Source organism: Pseudorca crassidens, chromosome X (genome assembly GCF_039906515.1).
Source record: "Pseudorca crassidens isolate mPseCra1 chromosome X, mPseCra1.hap1, whole genome shotgun sequence".
Classification (NCBI taxonomy): Eukaryota; Metazoa; Chordata; class Mammalia; order Artiodactyla; family Delphinidae; genus Pseudorca; species Pseudorca crassidens.
This window is the reverse complement of record NC_090317.1, coordinates 132,055,881-132,076,910: the sequence shown is the minus strand read 5'-3', so window position 1 is coordinate 132,076,910 and position 21,030 is coordinate 132,055,881. Positions and strand designations below refer to the sequence as shown.

The 21,030-nt window shown below is 39.4% G+C and overlaps 1 non-coding gene across 1 annotated transcript; it reads right to left on the bottom strand.

Moving 5' to 3' along the window:
- Window positions 1–811: 811 nt before the first annotated feature.
- Window positions 812–945, bottom strand: LOC137217673 (small nucleolar RNA SNORA70). The gene has a single exon (XR_010940178.1). It is a non-coding gene; the product is annotated as a small nucleolar RNA SNORA70 (small nucleolar RNA).
- Window positions 946–21,030: the final 20,085 nt, after the last annotated feature.

Below are 21,030 nucleotides of genomic sequence, written 5' to 3'. Positions count from 1 at the left end.
CTGCTGATGCAGGGGACGCGGGTTCGTGCCCCGGTCCGGGAGGATCCCACATGCCAAGGAGCGGCTGGGCCCATGGGCCATGGCCGCTGGGCCTGCGCGTCCGGAGCCTGTGCTCCGCAGCGGGAGGGGTCGCAGCAGTGAGGGGCCCGCGTACCGCAAAAAAAAAAAGTGAAATCACTGTCCAAAGCGTCTTTCCAATATTACTTTTCCACCCACATGGAGAATTCTTCCAGGTGATTCACATCATCACCAACACTTGGTATCATCAGCCTTTTTAATTTTAGCCCCCCTAGTGTATGTGCAGCAGTAACTTGTAGTTTTAATTTGCTTTCCTAATGACTAGTGATATTGATTATACTTTAGGTGTTTATTGGTTTTTTGCATTTTTCTTTTTTTTTTTTTTTTGACAAGAAAGTAGGATTTCTTGGTGGGCATGAGTAAGGAGGGCACAGTGCCAAGGCTCTCATGAGTGCAGGGCCCACCATTTGGCCAGAGGGACACAACTGGGGATGTATGTAACCTCACAGCCATCCAGGATGAGCCGCTTTTCTGCCACCATGTTTTCAAATTCATCCGCATTAAACTTAGTAAATCCCCATTTCTTGGAGATGTGGATCTTCTGGTGGCCAGGGAACTTGAACTTGGCCTCAATCACACGTTCCTCGTTCTGCAGCTTGGTGCCAGTGGACATTATGACTTGGCCCCTGTGGACCCTGGCCACTGTGCCCTGGGGCTTTCCAAAGGCACCACGCACACCTGTCTGGTGCCTCGATTGGGGACAGCAGGCCAGTCATGAATGTGCACGGGAAAGGGCTGAATCCAAGGTCCCTTAGGGCAACCCATACAGGCGACAGGCTGCATACACTACCGAGGAGGCTGTTGTTTGCAGCTACTGGACATCGGGTCCCCGTGGGGAAAACAGCACAGTCGGCTTAACTGGGTTATTTGCAAATTTATTGGATAAAATGTCTGCTTAAACTGTTCGGCCATTTAAATCATTTTGTGCTGATCTTCTTGTTCATTTCTGAGTGTTCTTTCTATAGTCCGCTGAAAAATTTTTTTAAAAAGAAACCCTTTATTTTGTAAATTCTTTCCCCCAATTTGTGGATTCATATCACACTCTGAAGTCTTTAAAAATGGAAATTTTAAATATTAATGAAACACAACTTATAGTTTTCCTTTAAGGTCTATGTGTTTTGTGTCCTACCTACAAGATCTTCGCCTAACGGAAGGTCACCAATTGTCTTATAATTTCTTACAGAAAAATTCTATGTTTAGCTTTTATATTTCAGTTTTGTCAACTGCCTTTTCTATTTCAGTTACTCTTAGCAAATTGTTATTATTCTTTTCACTTGGAATCTCATTTTTATTCTATGAATATGTTGACTTATCCTGATGGGTTACTGAGTGCGAAACCAACCATACATTCCTATGCTTAAACCCAACTTGGGCAAGATGTATGATAGTTTTCATACATCAGTAGATTCTACTATTCTATTATTTTGTTAAGGATTTTTACACCTAGATTTACTAGATTTATTCGTCTGTAGTTTCTTTTTATTATAATTTCTTCTTTAGGTTCTGATTCTACTAGCCTCCTAAAATGACTTAGAAAGCATTTTCTCACATTCTATTTTCTAGACGATTTTGCCTGTATTCAGTAGTTTTATTCCATACATCTTTTTTTTTTTTTTAGGATTCGCCTAGTAAGACATTTTTGTTTCAAGTTTTCTTTGGAAACTACTTCACTGCAAATTATATTTGTTAAATATACACAGGACGATATGTTATTTTTTTTTCTTGTGTGAGTTTTAGGAATTTGCATCTTTTATATAATTTGTTCACTGATTCTTTAAGTTGCCAGATGTATCGGTATTAACCTGTTCATAAAAGTCACTAATTATTACATCAATATTTATGAAGCCTTAGCAGTGCCCCTCGTTTATCTATTTGTGTCTTACCTCTTTTCTTCCTCCTGACTAGATGGCTAGAAATTAATCAATTTTACTGAACTTTCCAAAGAAACAGCTTTGGATTTAATCGGTTTCATCCACTGTTTAACAGTTTTGTCTCTCATTGATTTTTTTTTTTTTCTCATTGATTTTTGTTCTGCTCTTTATTATTTCTTTCCTTCCACTTATTTTAGATTTAATTTGCTCTTATTTTTTCTGGCTTTTAAAGTGGAAGCTTAGATATTTTCTCTGAGACTTTTTTTTTAACTAACGCAAGCATCCCAAGACCAATTTTTCTATTTCTTTTCCTGCATATCCCACATCGTAATGTGTTTTGTTTTCATTTTCATTTAGTTCGAAATACATCTTGCATTACAAATCCCATCCAAATGCACTCATTTTTATGAGAAAAATAAAGGAAAGTGAAACTTCCTCGTAAAATAACGAAAGAAAAAAAATCTACAAAGGGGGAAAAAATGCAACACGCTGGTTATTTTCTATCAACCATGAGCTCCAAATCTTGTGGAAGAAAATGGGAATTGATGAGAAGTCCGCTGTCTCCAAACCGGCAGACAGGTGTGGGTGATACATTTAAACAGAGCAAACACGAGCCAGCCTCCACCAAGTGTTTAGAAACCCCTTCCAATGTCCTATTTTTACCTGTTACCTTAATTGCTGATAGTCAGAGAACAATGAGATAAATTATACGTTGGCGTTTCAAGGTTTAAACTAGGTTTGAGCTTTGCTGCACAAAAGAAATATTTCTCCACTGGGGTCTTTTCTGCTTCATTGACTCCCTGCAGGTGAGTGCAGATTAATTTGTTCCAAGAAAGATGGTGGTAATTATACCATCCTGCTGCTTCCCTGTGCTACACAAACAAATGCAGACAACAGAAAAACACAGAACATGGACCAGTCTGGGGCTCCTTCAACTGTCCTGTTCCCTAATTTAGGATCTCCTGCATGGAAGACGGATCTGCGAGTCTGAAGGGGAGGGCTTTCTGCAGGGGCTTAGAGACATGCTCTCCATCTTCATTTATCCCTGAGGAGTTTCTCTTTTTAAAAAAAATTGGAACCTGGGGTTTTCATTGATACATAGGCTGTGACTTTCAACTATAGTTCAGTGAACATTTTTTCTAGATCTTTGTACTGAGTTAATGTTTTTTAATAGGGCAACAAAAAAGATACCCTAAGTTAAACTTGTAGACATTTAAATAAATATGTTAACTCACAAACAGTTCAATCTTGCCATACTTTCAGGAGTACAGAAAGGACACATCGCAAGCAGACGTCTGAAGACTCCTAATACTTGTTAGAAAGACAATAAAGTGATAATTGCCATGAATAGCACGTGTATGGCATAGACTTCAGTTTCAACTTGGTTTAAAATTCCTGGGTCATTTTTAATGTGCTCTCCCTCATATATTTAAGGGAATTTTTAACGTGGCCTGGCTATAACAGCAATTTGTGATTGGAATAGACTGATAATGCCAAATAAACCTCCACATCAAAATACACTTTGCTTATATTTTCACATACGCTCTTCTCTATCTACTGTGTGCAGGATAAAATGATCATTTTAAAGGAGCAAAGGAGCAGTCACTGGATAATGAGAAAGAATGTCATTCAAAGTGTGAGGTCATGTGAGCTTGCGGAAATCATATTTATGTCTGTTGAAATAAAAAATATAATGTGCAAAACTCAGTAGAAAAGACCTAGCAATTCCAGGCCTAGGTATAAAGACCCTAGAAAACTGCAAACAAGTATTTAAGCAAATACATCTACATGGATGATCAGAGAATTAGTATTCATAATACTGAAAGGTGGAAGCAGTGCAAATGTACATCAGCAGATGAAGAGATAAACAAAATGTGGTCCATCCGTTCAACGGAATGTTCAAACACAGAAAGGGACGAAGATCTGATACTCACTACAATACCGGTAAACTTAATTTATAACCTTTTGCATAGCAAAGGAAACCATAAACAAAACGAAAAAAAAAAAAACCAAAAACCCTCAGAAAGGGAGAAAACATTTGCAAATGAAGCAACCAAGGGATTCATCTCCAAAATAATACAAACAAAGGATTATTTAATGCCTAAGACATCTCAGTATCATGCAGCTCAGTATCAACAAAAACAACCCAATCAAAATATGGGCAGAAGATCTAAATAGACATTTCTCCAAAGAAGACATTACAGATGGCTAAAAAGCAAATGAAAAGATGCTCAACATCACTAACCATTAGAGAAATGCAAATCAAAACTACAATGAGGTACCACCTCACACTGGTCAGAATGGCCATCATCAAAAAATCTACAAACAATAAATGCTGGAGAGGTTGTGGAGAAAAGGGAACCCTCCTACACTGTTAGTGGGAATGTAAATTGGTGCAGCCACTATGGAGAACAGTACGGAGATTCCTTAAAAAACTAAAAATACAACTACTATATGACCCAGCAATCCCAGTCCTGGGCATATACGAGAGAAAACCGAAATTCAAAAAGATACATGCACCCCAGTGTTCATAGCAGCACTATTTACAGTAGCCAGGACATGGGAGCAACCTAAATGCCCATCGACAGATGAGTGGATAAAGATGTGGTCCATATACACAATGGAATATTGCTCAGTGATAAAAAAGAATGCAATAATGCCACTTGCAGCAACATGGATGGACCTAGAGATGGTCATACTGAGTGAAGTAAGTCAGAGAATGACAAATATCATATATTGCTTATATGTGGAATCTTAAAAAATGGTACAAATATAGAGTCACAGAAGTAGAAAATAAATGTATGGTTACCAGGGGGGAAAGCAGGGGAAGCATAAACTGGGAGATTGGGACTGACATATATACACTACTGTATATAGATAGATAACTAACAAGGACCTACTGTATAGCACAGGGAACTCTACTCAATACTCTGTAATGACATATATGCAAAAAGAACCTAAAAAGACTGGATATATGTATAACTGATGCACTTTGCTGTACAGCAAAAAGTAACACAATATTATACGTCAACTATACTCCAATACAATTTTGTTAAAAAAAGATGTGGTAAATATACATAGCAGAATATTATTCACCATAAAAAGAAGGAAACCTTGCCTTTTGAGACAACATGGATGGACCTTGAGGGCATTATGCTAAGTGAGACAAGCCAGACACAGAAGGGCAAGTCTAAATACTGTATGATCTTACTTGTGTGTTGAATCTAAAAAAGCTGAACTCGTAGAATCGGAGAGTAGAATGGTGGTTCCCAGAGACTGGGAGGGTACGGAGTAGGTGGAGATGCTGTTTAGTGATACAAACTTACAAACAGAAGATGCATAAATTCTGGAGAGCTGATGCACAGCATAGCGATTACAGTCAACAATAGTGTATTATATACTTCAAAATTCCTAAGAGACTAGATCTTAAACCTTCTGACTACAAAAAACATAATAATAACTATGTAAAGGGACAGAGGCATTCGCTAAAGCCACGGTGGTGATCGTAAAGCAATAAACAAATGTGTCAAATTAACCCACTGGACACCTTCAATGCACACAATGTTATATATGTAAATTATATCTCAATAAAAATCAACAAAAAGGTAAAAAATCGTATACTTTAAACTGGTTAAAATTTGAAATTATAGGTTATGTTTCTTTGCGACAGTAAAAACTTGGAAAGATAAAAAAAATACACATCACAGAGAACAGAGTGCTGAGGCCTAAGAAATGTAATTTATGTGAATTCATGCAACAGATCATCAACAAAGCTGAATTTGAACAAATTTTGTCCTGACGTCGATACACGTGATATGTCACTATACAGACAGGCACATAATGACATAAGCGTACCTTTCTTAAACTGTCTTTTAACAGGTACTGGCATAGAGAGCAATAAATATCCCTCTGGGAGAAAAAAAGTACAATTAGGAAAAAGTTAGCTTGAAAAATATTCCTATTGGAGAACAAGAAAATTAGCATGGTAGGTTGGAAAGGTCATACAGTTTTAAAGGAGGAAATCTGAATTCTAATGGTATCTCTGGTAATTCATTTGTCTCTCCTGACCTTCATTGCCTTTATTTATCAAACAGGAATTATTTAATGCCTAAGACAGAAGGATCCACACATACTGCCCATTTATTTAGTGTTGGATACTTTCATAATATATATAGTTAAGATGTTTTTTTAAAGCTGTGGGAACCTGCTTTAACTTTGCGACCGTAATTGGATTAAATATATGTGAAAACTGTTATGGAATTTAAAACTGCAAGCAAATATTATTTCTATCATTTAATTTGGGAGAAGGAAAGAAACGATAGGCTTTTCTTAACCTTAAATGAATGTGGATACAACATTTTTCTATTATAACAGTTTTACCCTTTTAGTCACGTTTCAGTAAAAAGTTATACTTTCAAGTTTGTTTTTTTCAAGGCATTGAATCCCCTCACCCTGGAGATGTACAGGCATAGGCTGATGAATAGTTTGGTGGAACGCTGGAAAAATGGTTGAACTAGGAGGAAGATGCTTAGATTGGACTAACTGTTCTTCCAAACCCAGAAGTAATCTGATTTTCTAAGTATCCACGTTCTCAGTGAAACAGACTTCAAATATGGTTCAACAGTTCGCGGACATTGTCTTTCCAAAGTGTATAAGTAAATCTCTTGAGAATTGAGAGCCAAAAAAATAATAATAATCATAATGTGAATAAAATTGGGAGAAAGATTGAGAGATTTGTAAACAGAGGGATATTAATCCTTTTATTAAAAACTTTCACGTTAAGGAAGACATTCCTTGTGGTTCCCAATATTATAGTCACTTTTATTTTTAAAAGAGACTACGCTTGCTTTTTCTTAACTGGGTTTTGTTTTTTCTTTTGTTATTTATTTTTGGCTGCGTTGGGTCTTTGCTGCTGCACACGGGCTTTCTCTAGTTGCGGCGAGCGGGGGCTACTCTTCATTGCGGCGTGCGGGCTTCTCATTGCAGTGGCTTCTCTTGTTGCGGAGCACAGGCTCTAGGCACGCGGGCTTCAGCAGTTGTGGCACGCGGGCTCAGTAGTTGTGGCTCGTGGGCTTAGCAGCTCCGTGGCATGTGGGATCTTCCAGGACCAGGGATCGAACCCATGTCCCCTCCGTTGGCAGGTGGATTCTTAACCACTGTGCCACCAGGGAAGTCCTGTCTCGTTTTCTTTACCGCAAATTTTTTACAAGTTATTTTTATGAGTTATTTTTCATATACTAGTGTCTTGGTTTTCATTTGATTCCTGTCACCTGTGCTCCCTGGAAAGCACGTGGTGCTCAAATCCTGACAACCCTCCAGGAGCAAGTGACACTTGGTCTGAAGCCTGTGTCACCTCTATTTTATCACCACACTCAAAGGACAGTGCCTAGCCGAATCTTTTTGAACTCACCCAAAAACATGTACTTGTAAAGAATGTAAAAAAAAGTTCCAGCAACGCAGCTCAAAGCAGCTGATGTGGAAAATATATTTAGTAAAGAAAACAACCGGAAAATCCCTGAAGCTGTATTGCTCTTACTACCCCGTCTAACACAGCCCGGTCTTTCACATCGTTTGGGGAAGGGACAGACCCCCACTTCCTAAACATATTGTGCCACTCTAGCCTGCTAAAAATAGTTCAATAAAGAGGGTCCAGTAAATTTTACAACTTTGCATTTAACGGCCTCTAGGAAGATCCTGGGTAGTTGGAACTCTATCCAAGCAGATGGGGTTTTACTTTTCAATGCTAAGCTGAAGTATCGGGACACTGCATTCATTTTCTTGGACGTGCATTCTCGTGTATTGAAAGCTACCCACCTTGATGGCCTACCGGACCTGGCATTCCACCTAGACAGCACTGAAACCCTGGGGATTACAGTGGAGTCAAGGCAACACCGGGATGCTCTTAAAACAAGGCAGTTAGGTTTCTGTTCGCATCTCCTTGGGTTCAACTGTCCTATAGCCATTATATGCTAAAAGGGCAAAGTCTACACAGAGTCATTGGCTAAGTGAACCAGAATGGGGAAGATCTCATGGGTGTTTGACTCCAAACCTGCAAAGTGAGGAACTGCGGAATGTTCTAGATAAAATATAACGCTGCTCCAAGAAAGGTGGACCCTGGAATGTGGAGAGCTTATCTCTGTATTCTGACTTGTGCTAGACCATAACCATGTCCCGATAACCAGACCCACGTTTGAGCACAGAATCGAGATCTTTATCATCTCCAGTTGCAGGATAACACATGTACACATGTAATCATGATGCCAGCTGCACTTCCATCCAATTTAAAGGACTGTGTGTTATAAATAATGGTGTGATGTTCTCCTCTGAATAGGACTTTTATCAAAAATGTTGTAGATTCTCAGACATTTCAGAATCAAACTAGGTACAAAAGGATATTGAATTAATGCAAATAAAAGTCCTTGTGAAATAAAATCCAATGGAATTATGCATAAATCATGAATAAGTTCACCAGAGAGAAATTCTCAAGTGTTTTTGTGTTATATGTTTTCATGAGAATTCCTCTTTTATCTCATGGCTTATTCTCATAAACAGGAAAAATAATCTTACACTTTAAACTATGCAATAAGTAGTACACTTTGAAATATTCTTAAATTCCACTTTAATTAAAAGGGGACTCCTGGGCTTCCCTGGTGGCGCAGAGGTTGAGAGTCCGCCTGCCGATGCAGGGGACACGGGTTCGTGCCCCGGTCCGGGAAGATCCCACTTGCCGCGGAGCGGCTGGGCCCGTGAGCCATGGCCGCTGAGCCTGCGCGTCCGGAGCCTGTGCTCCGCAACGGGAGAGGCCGCAGCAGTGAGAGGCCCGCGTACCGCAAAAAAAAAAAACAAAAACGGGGGGGGGCACTCCTGAGATTGAGTTTTTATTTACTGTGAAACCACTGGAACACCTTCTCTTGGTGACCCTCTCAATATACATGTCTCCTCATTCAGCACACTTGCACTGATTTCCAAATTTTATTTTTAACATGTTCATTTTATGGAGGCTCTAAGCATTTTGTACTGTGAAAGCATATTTAATGGTTCTTAAGGCTGCTCCCAATGCCATGTAAAAATGGGAAGAAACATAGACACTGACGGTTCCCTAGGAGATCGTAAAGCCTAGATTTCATATTAGAAGATGAAATTCCCTTTTAATAGTTGCCCTCATCTATATTTCTAATTTATGAGAAATAATTTCTCCCAGTTAATTGGCACCATGATCTCTAAATAAACTGTAAAACAAATTTGCTAGGCTCAGATGGCTGAAGAAAGACCATACATTATGTATAAGATAAATAAGGTACAAAGACACAATGTAGAACACAGGGAGTATAGCCAATAATTTATAATAACTTTAAATGGATTATAATCTATAAAATATGCTGTACGCCTGAAACTGTTATATAATACATAGAGTTATAATAATCAACTCTAACTTTTAAAAAGCTCATAAAATCACCACTGACTTATCCAGTTTGAGATGCTATCAGATACCCAAAGAGACATGACAATGTTGAACCTTTTGGAAAGCAATGTGCATTCTCAGGAAGCTCTGAAATGAAGACAGAAGTCTGGGAGTGGCTTTTAGAAAAGGGAGTTGAATGCACGGCATTAGAAAAGAATATTGGGGGCGCAGGCAAGAGAAGACAAACGTCATGATTCAGGAGAAGCTGGATCTACCCCAAATCTTATGGAGAAATAAGGGAGCACGGAGGCAAGAGGGTTCAATTACAAAGAAATCGGGTAAATACACGATGAAAACAGGCTTGCACATGTGTTCACTACAGTCTCTCAAGAGGACGAAAGCCAGGAGAAAAGGGAAACGACAGAAGAAGTGAGGACAGACGTCGCTCCCTGATAGCAGAGGCCTCACAAAGAATTATCCCCAACAAGGAGGTGTGCAAACTACAGGACTGAAACAAGGAATAGAGGCAGATGGTGGAGAAGGAGGTGAGGGCAGAGTGAATGTCACCTGAAATGTCTGTAGATTTGGGAACTTTGGTGTTGTCATTGTTTGCAGTTGCTATGACTGTTGATCTTGTGAGGAAAATGGAAGATACTACGTGGAGATACTGACAAATGGAGCAGAAGGAAAGAAACAAACCAAGGAGCACGGACTAAAAGAGAAAGAATTCAGGGAATAGGAAGTCACACCAAGGAGGGAGCCCTCCTGCACTATTGGTGGGAATGGACATCAGTGCAGCCACTATGGGGAGCAGTACGGAGGTTCCTCAGAAAACTAAAAATAGAGCTACCGTATGACCCAGGAATCCCACTCCTGAGCATATATCCAGACAAAACTATCATCCAAAAAGATACATGCACCCCAACGTTCATAGCAGCACTATTCATAATAGCCAAGGCATGGAAGCAACCTAGGTGTCCATAAGTAGATGAATGGATAAACAAGATGTGGTACATACATACAATGGAGTATTACTCAGCCATGAAAAAGAATGAGATAATGTCATTTGCAACAACATGGATGGACCTAGAGATGATCATAGTGAGTGAAGTCAGTCAGAGAAATACAAATACCATATGATATTGCTTATATGTGGAGTCTAAAAATGATATAAATGAACTTATTTACAAAACAGCAGCAGACTTACAGACAAAGAGAACAGACTTGTGGTTGTAAAGGGGGAGGGGGTGGGGGAGGAAAGGATTAGGAGTTTGGGGTTAACAGATGCAAACTAGTATATATGCGATGGATCAACAACAAGGTCCTACTGTCTACCAGAGGGAACTCTATTCAATACCCTGTGATAAACCATAATGGAAAAGAATATGAAAAAGAATGTACAAATATGTATAACTGAATCACTTTGCTGTACAGCAGAAATTAACACAACATTGTAAATCAACTATAGTTGAATAAAATAAACTAAAAAAACATCACATGAAGCAAAAAGCAAGGGTCACTTGCTCCAATGGCTTTTGTCAAATCATTTGTAGTAGAGTGTATCTATTTTTTCTTTTTACCCTGAGGTCAAATGAAAAATTTTAAATGTAGTGAAAGCCACACGGCATTCTCACTCTGTGTCTGCCAAATGAGCCTGTTTGTCCAGCAGAGAGGTTCAACCTAAGTACTTGATTCTGATACAATTATCTGAGGAGGCCTTCATTAATTTATGAGTCTTTAATATTTCAGTCTTTTTTTTTTTTTTTTGCGGTACGCGGGCCTCTCACCGCTGTGGCCTCTCCCACCGCGGAGCACAGGCTCCGGACGCGCAGGCTCAGTGGCCATGGCTCACGGGCCCAGCCGCTCCGCGGCATGTGGGATCTTCCCGGACCGGGGCATGAACCCGTGTCCCCTGCATCGGCAGGTGGACTCTCAACCACTGCGCCACCAGGGAAGCCCCAATATTTCAGTCTTTAAGTCAATGCAGAAACACAAATTACATCCTAGGAAATAATCTGGCAACTACACTCAATCATGTAACACATGTAATGACCAGAGAGTTTGCAGTAGGAGACAACTATATGCATATGGACCCAATCTCTCCTGTTAATCCAGGAATCTCCTGCAGTTTATTTTTCACTGGGGCAAGGAAAACAACAGTTGTTGCTGGATTGAAAGAATCTGTCAGTTTAATGTATGGGAGACCTTGTAACTGAAGGCAAAATTTTAGAGAGAATATTTAAGCTTAAATTCTAATATTAAAGTTTAGTAACAAAGCTTCTTTTATGAAGGAATAATTCAACCAGTAGTGTCTTATATTGTAAACTACGTAAGGTTGATCCATTATTTTAAGTTATGAATTAAAATAGATTTTGCTGATAAAATCCAAAGATTTAAAGTAAATGAAACGATAAAATGTAAATGAAAATAAAACCATAGATGACTTCATTGACGCCTTTCTTTACAAATTTATTTATTTTTATTTAGTTTTGGCCGCGTTGGGTCTTCGTTGCTGCACGCGGGCTTTCTCTAGTTGCAGCGGGCGGGCTTCTCATTGCAGTGGCTTCTCTTGTTGTGGAGCACGGGCTCTAGGCACGCAGGCTTCAGTAGTTGCAGCACGTGGGCTCAGTAGTTGTGGTGCACGGGCTTAGTTGCTCCACAGCATGCGGGATCTTCCCAGATCAGGGCTCAAACCCGTGTCCCCTGCATTGGCAGGTGGATTCTTAACCACTGCGCCACCAGGGAAGTCCCACAAGTGGTTATTCTATGTACTCATGCTTGTATAAGGTCAGTATGACCTGCACAAGTAACTTCTATCCTTTTATATTGGAAGTGTTCATCACAACCTGGATTATTACTGGTTTAGTTTATACATGAAAACAAAAATAAGAGGATAATTACAGAGAACCCTGTAAATTAACCCTGAATAGTTTTCTTTTTATTTGAGATATGTTTTCTCATTTCTTTGTGTCACTCTAGAAATTCTTGATTCAAACTTCTCTTCATTGAAGTCATGGCAATTCTTCCTTAAATTGTTTGGGTGACATGGAGTTCACAGACACTCAAGGCTTCTTCAGTCCTTGGAATCTCAGGGAGAAGGTGGACCAGTATTTTGTCCCCTGATGCTTTTAAGCTTAGAATCATGGGTCACCTAGGCTTAAAAATCTTAGTGTAGTGATTACCGGCTTTGGGACTTTCTCAACGTTCCCAGGTTACAACAAGTTCAGACAATGTTAGAGAACGTTAAATGCAGTATATTTGTAAGGCAGCAGACAGAGAACCCTCACTCTGCATTAAGTATGCACCTTCCTGTTTACATAGGGCCCTGGATAGAGATTACTTAACTTGCTATAGTTGGTCTGGGGTGTTTTCAGCATTAGAGCAAAAGCATTCTTCCTAAAACCAATCTCATCTCCCCCCCAGTCAAGTCTTCACAGGTATCAAAACCAAACTTACGGTTACCCAAGGGGAAACATGGGGGAAGTGATACACTGGAAGACTGGGACTGACACATACACAGTACTGTATATAAAACAGATAACTAATAAGGACCTACTGTAGAGCACAGGGAACTCTACTCAATACTCTGACAACCTAGATGGGAAAAGATCTAAAAAAGAGAGGATATATGTATATGTATAACTGATTCGCTTTGCTGTACACCTGAAAATAACACAACATTGCAAATCAACCATACTCCAATAAAAATTTTTAAACAAAGACAGAATCTTCAGGAAAATGATACTGTAATACATAAGAACAAATCTGACTCCATTTTGGATCTGTTTTTAACTTAAACCTTTGTATTCTATTGCAGGGGTTCCCAACCCCCAGGTCGCCGACGGTTACTGGTCTGCAGCCTGTTAGGAACAGGGCCACACAGCAGGAAGCAAGTGGTGGGCAAGTGAGCGAAGCTTCAAGCGTCATCCGCCACTCCCCATTGCTCGCAGGACTATTTGACCGTCACCCCCAACTCCGGTCTGTAGAAAAACTGTCTTCCATGAAACCGGTCCCTGGTGCCAAAACAGTTGGGGACCGCTGGTCTATTGCTTTAGCTTCAAGTTAAAAATGTTGCCTAGAGCCTGAAATATACAGGAAAGCCCATTCTCAAGGCTCTGACCTTTAAGGGTGTAACACTTTTCCACTCCTATAGAGATAAAAAGTTGCAGAACAGAGAATAACATTCGTCTTGTTGGAGGTTTACAGGAACATCAAGACCTGACCTACCTGGACAGATGCAAGAACAAAGGACTGCAACACAAAGACATCTGCGAGAACCAACCACACCCCCCGCCCCCTTTTTAGTATAAAAGAAGCCTGAATTCTGACTTGGGCACGATGGTTCTCTGGGACATTAGCCTGCCATCTTCTCGGTCTGCTGGCTTTCCAAATAAAGTTGCTATTCCGTGCCCCAGGACCTCACCCCCCCATTTACTGGTCTGTCCTGTGGCAGCAGTACGAGCTCAGACTTGATAACGATGGCTTCTTCCTTTCTTGGTTAGGAATGTTCAATCCTCTAGCTGTCTAATCTGTACATGTGACATACAGAGATTTTTTTTGGTAAAAGATTACAATTCTGTACTATGAGTCTATATAGTATATGTAATTCTGATTCCTCAGAGTAAATGGTCAACACGCGCTTTCTAGGTGGGGTGGCCTGCCTCTGCGAGGTCAGTGAATGTGAGGTCAGGCCTCTGCTCTACAGAGTAAAAATAAACTTTCCACATCCCAGTTTCCTGCAGGTTACCGTCCTAAGTCCTGAACCTAGTTTACCACAAACATACGCTGTCAGAGGTGGTCGGATGTCCGAAGATAGAAAACCTTCAGGAAGAAACATACTCGGATCCCTTATTACTGTTCCAAGCTCTGTGTATCTTTCATGCCCGATGCACTTTGAATGTTATGGAACGGAGGCGTGAAAGATGATAGACAAATGTATCCTCCACCTGAAAGATACATACATCACGTTTGGTGGTTGCCGGTGGAAAACCGGCCCTAATTTGGGGAAGCTCGTGCTGCTGGTTTGCAAACATCTTTATACCTATTTCTGTGATTATTCTTTGTACCTGTTTCTATGATTATTCTTTGTGTTGGCACGAATCCAGCTGCCCAGACTTGCCCAGTAAACTTTGTACCCAGAGAGCGGCTGGGAATTCATCTTACACTTCATGGAGCGGGATATTTTATATTTGCTATGCTTTGAATTCTAGAGAAGCAAACCTGTAGGTGATTTCTGCTAACATGAACACAGATGGCTCTGAGGTGGTTCTTAACATGTTTGTTGGATTTAAAAGTAGTAGCATTTTAGTCAGAAACAGAAAGAATTAGCATGCAGCACTATGTACGTTCATCCAACAAAAAAGCCATCTCCTTTATAAGCCTATGGGAAAAGGAGAAATACACAGGCATGCATGAAACTCCCTCCTTTTCCATTCCTGCTGCATATACATCAAAATGCCTCGTCAATATAGAGCGTTCGGTATTTCCCATCTCCCGTGACAACCTTCCCCTACCTCAGTAGACTAGTACTTTCGTAGGGGCATGGTTTGGTGTTCTAAAAAATAATTGTGAAAAAAGTTTTGAAACTAGCATGATTACATACTCTGACATTTTTAGATACAGCATAACATTTTATAAAATATTTATGTAAAATGTTTATGAATTGTCTATATTTAGAAAAAAAATTTTATAGGATGAGCTTCAATATCAGATTCATTAGAAGTCCACAGCAAAGCAAGTACTGAATGAAGAAAAACACAACATAATTGTAAATGGAGAAGCCGATATAATATCATGAAAGCAAGAAACCTGATGCTCCCAGTAGAAGATAGAGAGAGTAATTAGTTGATTAAACTCTTACAGAAAAAACAGGAAGAACGTCTTCAAATGTTCGGAACGAATAAATTGTCTATGGTCACAAGTTTAAATCAGTTAGTGCACATAGCGCATTTATTTTTAGGATGTGATGAATACTACATGTATTTTGATGTAGAATACATTTTATTTTTAATGCTCAATAAATTGAAATTATCAAACCATTTATGTAAAATATATACATCACTGATCAACAACTGTTCATACAGATTTCATATCTGCAATGTATGGGATTGGACATGTATGAAAATTGAAATAGGCAAGTATGATGATTCAAAGTGTCCCACACTTGTGATCAGAAACATTTATTCAAAATGCAGATCAAAAGTAGCCATTTTCAAGTTTGTGCATGTTGGGAATAAAATGCTTCTCTCAAAGGAAAGCCACGTGATAAGAAATAAAAGAAAACCAGTAGATAGAAATCCATACGTATCTTAAAGTGAAAAATTCAGCATAAATACCTCTATATTCTTCATACTGAAAAATACGTTATTTCCTAGTTTCTGGTAAAAAGTAAAGCCATAATAATTTGGTTTAAAATAATTTTCCAACACAGTTTTCTGTTTCTTCCTCACTGCACTTAAAAACTTACCCGTTGAAAACTCTGGAGAGGGCGTAGAGAAAAGGGAACCTTCCTGCACTGTTGGTGGGAATGTTAAATTGGTACGGCCACTATGGAGAACAGTATGGAGGTTCCTCAAAAACTAAAAATAGTACTACCATTTGACCCAGCAATCCCACTCCTGGGCATATATCCAGACAAAAACTATCATTCAAAAAGATACATGTACCCCAGTGTTCATAGCAGCACTATTTACAATAGCCAAGACATGGAAACAACCTAAGTGTCCATCAACAGACGAATGGATAAAGAAGATGTGGTACATATATACAGTAGAATATTACTCAGCCATAAAAAAGAATGAAATAATGCCATTTGCAGCAACATGGATGGACCTAGAGATGATCATACTACGTGAAGTCAGAGAAATACAAATACCATATATCACTTATATGTAGAATCTAAAATATGACACAAATGAACTTATCTACAAAACAGAAGAAGAGTCACAGACAGAGAACTGACTTGTGGTTGCCAAGGGGGAGGGGGTGGGGGAGGGATGCATTGGGAGTTTGGGGTTAGCAGATGCAAACTAATATATAGAGAAGGGATAAACAACAAGGCCCTACTGTATAGCACAGGGAACTATATTCAATATCCTGTGATAAACCATAATGGAAAAAGAATGTGGGTGTGTGTGTGTGTACACACACACACACACACACACACACACAATACATACATATGTATATATAATAGAATCACTTTGCTGTACAGCATAAATTAACACAACGTTGTAAATCAGCTATACTTCAATTAAATAATTTGTTTTTAAATCTTAAATTCCACCCCATCAAAATAGAACAAAGCTGTTCAAAGCTACCTTTGGGGGGGAAAAGAAAACTCTTATTAAGAAAAAAAAAAAAAAAAACCCAAACAAAAACAATAGTTAAGATGGGAATAAAATGTCACTTAACTGACTTTACTTTCTGTGGAGATAAAAACAAAAACTTTTTTATGTTATGTTGAAGGAGCTGAAGACCCCAAGCTGATAAGGAGCAAGTTCACTATTTTGTGCACTTGTTCCAGAATTTTTAATATTTTGACATTTTATTCCATATATAAAAACTACAAATGGAAGATGTTAATTAGCCCCAAGTCTTCAGAGCTAGGAGTCAAAAGGGTTCTCTGATTTCAGTTTGGTTATCTTCCAAGTATTTCACTGTCACTCCACAATGAAGCATGAACTTCTTGAACTTCTAATTTAAAAGAAAAAAAAAATTAAGGGACTATCCTTGCACACATATAAGCAAGCATGAGAAAACATGAACGTTATTTTATCTGCTTCCAGCAAGGCTTCAGAAGGACAGCTTCAGCTTTCAAACATGATCCTAAGAAACATTTTAGGAAACTAATGAAGTTACATATTTTCCCATCCAAAAATATACTAGAAGTAAAAATGCCTTCAAAATTGCATCGCTGAATATCAGAACAAAATGACTAGACTTTCCATGAAAAAAGACATGGTAGCATAAATCACTCAGGATGTAGTATTCAGCCAAAGAGTTATAACGCTGTGATATGAAAATCTAAAAAGGCGGAAGCTCTAACAGAAAAGCTTGTCTCTCTCTTTCCAGGCTGGTTGCTGACTCGGCTCCACAGAATCATGCAGGGATCCAGGCTACTAACAACTTTGTTATTTTCAACTACACAGTTATGACTGGGGTCCAGCAGCCCCACCCAGCCGGCCGCCTACTACAGGCGTACACCTTGGAGATACAATAAAGCCAAAATTACAACAGAGAGAGTTACAGGATTGTTTTGCTTTCCTAGTGCCTATAACAGTTATGTATACACTAGACTGTCATCTGTTAAGTGCGCAATAACATTAAGCCTAAAGACAACGCATACACTTTAACTAACAAAGACATGCTTGCTGAAAAATGCAAACCCTCCTCAGAGCCTTCAGTGAGTCGTGATCTGAGCCATAACCTTTCTGCAAGATGATATCACAGATCACTGATCAAAGATCACCATCACAGATACACAAACCATAAAAAAATCTGAGATGTGAGAATTACCAACCTATGACCCAAAGTGAGACACAAAGTGAGCAAAATGCCTTTTGGAAAATGGTGCCAATACATTTGATCAATTAGAGTTGCCCCAAACCTTGAATTTGAGATTAGAAAAAAAAAAAAAGGCAATATCTGTGAAGCACAATAAAGTGAAGCACAAGGAAGTTAGGTGTGCTAGGGAAGAAGAAACGGTTTTGGTAGGATGTGGGCCGTTCTTTGCCACAGAAGGGACAACCTGGATGGAAGTACTGAATGCAGAAACGTTCTTTGGGGTAACTTCCATTTTCTTTTTGGTATTCAAGTGTAATAAGATTATCATAGGACTTTGGCAAATTATGTTTTTTTGGTTTTTTTTTTTTTTTTTGTGGTACGCGGGCCTCTCACTGCCGTGGCCTCTCCCGTTGCGGAGCACAGGTTCCGGACGCGCAGGCTCAGCGGCCATGGCTCATGGGCCCAGCCGCTCCGCGGCATGTGGGATCTTCCCGGACCGGAGCACGAACCCGTGTCCCCTGCATGGGCAGGCAGACTCTCAACCACTGCGCCACCAGGGAAGTCCTGTTTTTTTTTTTTTTTTTTTTTTAAAAAAAGCTAGAATCACACTATAAAATACCTGTAAGGACGTACTGGTTTGTCCCTGGTTTGTGCTGTTTGCATATCTGCCTAGCACAACCTACCTTACCATTGGAACAGCGGCTTTGGAAGCTCTTTTTACATTTACAAATACCTACATGGAACATCATGGTAATATTTTCCCTTTAAAGTAGTATTCAGGGCTTCCCTGGGGGCGCAGTGGTTGGGAGTCCGCCTGCCGATGCAGGGGGCGCGGGTTCGTGCCCCGGTCCGGGAAGATCCCACATGCCGCGGAGCGCCTGGGCCCGTGAGCCGTGGCCGCTGAGCCTGCGCGTCCGGAGCCTGTGCTCCGCGGTGGGAGGGGCCGCAATGGTGAGAGGCCCGCGTACCACACAATAATAATAATAATAATAGTATTCAGATTAGAATGAGTCTGATTTTTATTTTTTTTCACCAAGCTGCGTGGCTTGTGGGACCTTAATTCCCCGACCAGGGACTGAACCTGGGCCCTTGGCAGTGTGAGCAGAGTCCTGTGCCAGGGAGTTCCCAGAATCAATCTGATATTAACCCATTTTGTAGGATTTGATTACACAAATGTTTGGCTTTATTTTACAAAACAAATAATTTGCAAAATGAATTACAAAATGAGTTCCAATACTGCGATTTTACTCTTGTGGATTATTTTGTTTGACTGTACAGAGTCCAATTAAACCACTGCATTGGGTTTCCTTTGTCGTATCAATAATAGTACTGAAAGCTCTTTACCAAGTTGCTTAATAGTGCAATCTCTTTCTGTTCAAGTATTTTTAAATGTCATTACTCTGACGTATCACTGCCAAGTGCTATGAAGTCTTATAAACCAACCACAATACATTTCGTAAAAATGAATATTTCAAGTCACTTCTGGGTTCTGTTTTTTCAAAGCGTTCTTTCAAAACAATATATGATCTTTAAAGGGTAAGTAAAAATAAACTGAGGTCCCCTGAAGATTGGGACATGCTTTCTTTTTAAATGGGATTATGTTTCCCTTTTGGTGGTTTATAACAAAATTTACTTCTTCAAAGCCCCATCTATTTATGTCAAAACAACTGTTCTTGTACAAGACAGACTGTGAACATCTGAATAAAAGCCAAGACTTCAAATCAGTCTCCTTTAAAGGTATGATGGGTTTTCTTTCCCCTGTAGTATAAGAGCCTCTCACAGTGACACAATCTTTGAGGATTCGTCTCTTTTATAATTAAATTGCCCCGAAGAAAGTTCCCAGTCATCTTTTCCTCATTTCTTAGCAATTCTAGCACAAGCACACATCTGATAATAAAGAATACTTCAAACAGCACAGCAAGCATTAAAACTGCTTGAAGAATTAAAAGTTCAACACTCATAGTGTTAATTATGTGTTCACATACCACGCTTTCTCTGTGACAGCATTTTTACCTTGGGCGGCACCACCTAAATGCTTTAAAGGAGATGAACCCTTTCCCAGGACTATTCCTAGGTGAGCTTGCTCCTGTGACCCAGATTCTTATCTTAGTTTCTCATAAAACCTTTCAAAGATGCTTTATCCACAGTGAGTGTGTATGGAGACAGACAGATGGGTGGAGAGATCCATCCAGTCCTAGGAGGGAATCACCAGACATCATTTCATGACTTTCTCTCCTGGACTTTTCTCTGCGTATCTGCCTGAGTGGGGACCTTCCCCCCGATGGAATGATTACCTTGGTCCAGACACAGAGGCCAACACGTCTCGTTTTTTGCTCCTACCCTCTTAGTTGAAATAGGGTTATTTTGAAGTCGGGCTATTTTTATGAGGATACAGAGGCAAACATGGATGAAGGAAGTTGCCCAGGACCACAGCGTTGACACATAGCCTGAGGGAGACTTGAACATTGCAGCGAGAAGGTTGAGTCTGTCCCCACCGTGCTATACACCGTGCTATACGACCACCGTGTGAATATATAATACTCCTCTATGTTATCACAGTAACTTTTATACATTTTTCCAGTCCCGAGAGACCTCCCTTAGTCTCCTAAAAGGATTCACAATGTCCCAAAGGATATAAGTAGATCATAATTTAATTAGTTAATTACCCTTACTTAGCAGCTTTTAATTATGCTTTTGGAAAACACATCTCCAAATCTTTTTTCTACCATTTCACTCTGTTCATAATGCCCTTTTTTCCCCATGATAAAGGTTTAATTTTTATGTATTCCAACCTGATATTCAAATGGATTTTGCTAGTTGATACTCTGCAAAATCGAATTTGTTTTTCAAAAACTTAAAATTTACTGTGATTTTTTAATATATTAAATAGATAGATGACAGAGAGATGGACAAAGATAGATGACAGATATAGACAGATGCTAAACAGATGATAGATAATAGATATAAAAATACATAATAGATATAAGATGAAAGATAATATCAAAAATGGATAGAAATAGATAGATGATGGATAACTAGGTACAGACATTTATGTAATCTAGTATTTACTTTTATAGATAGATGATACATGATGGGTAGAGATACAGATACAGATAGATAATAGACAGATGATAAGTAGATACAGACAGATGATGGATAACAGAGGTCAATAGA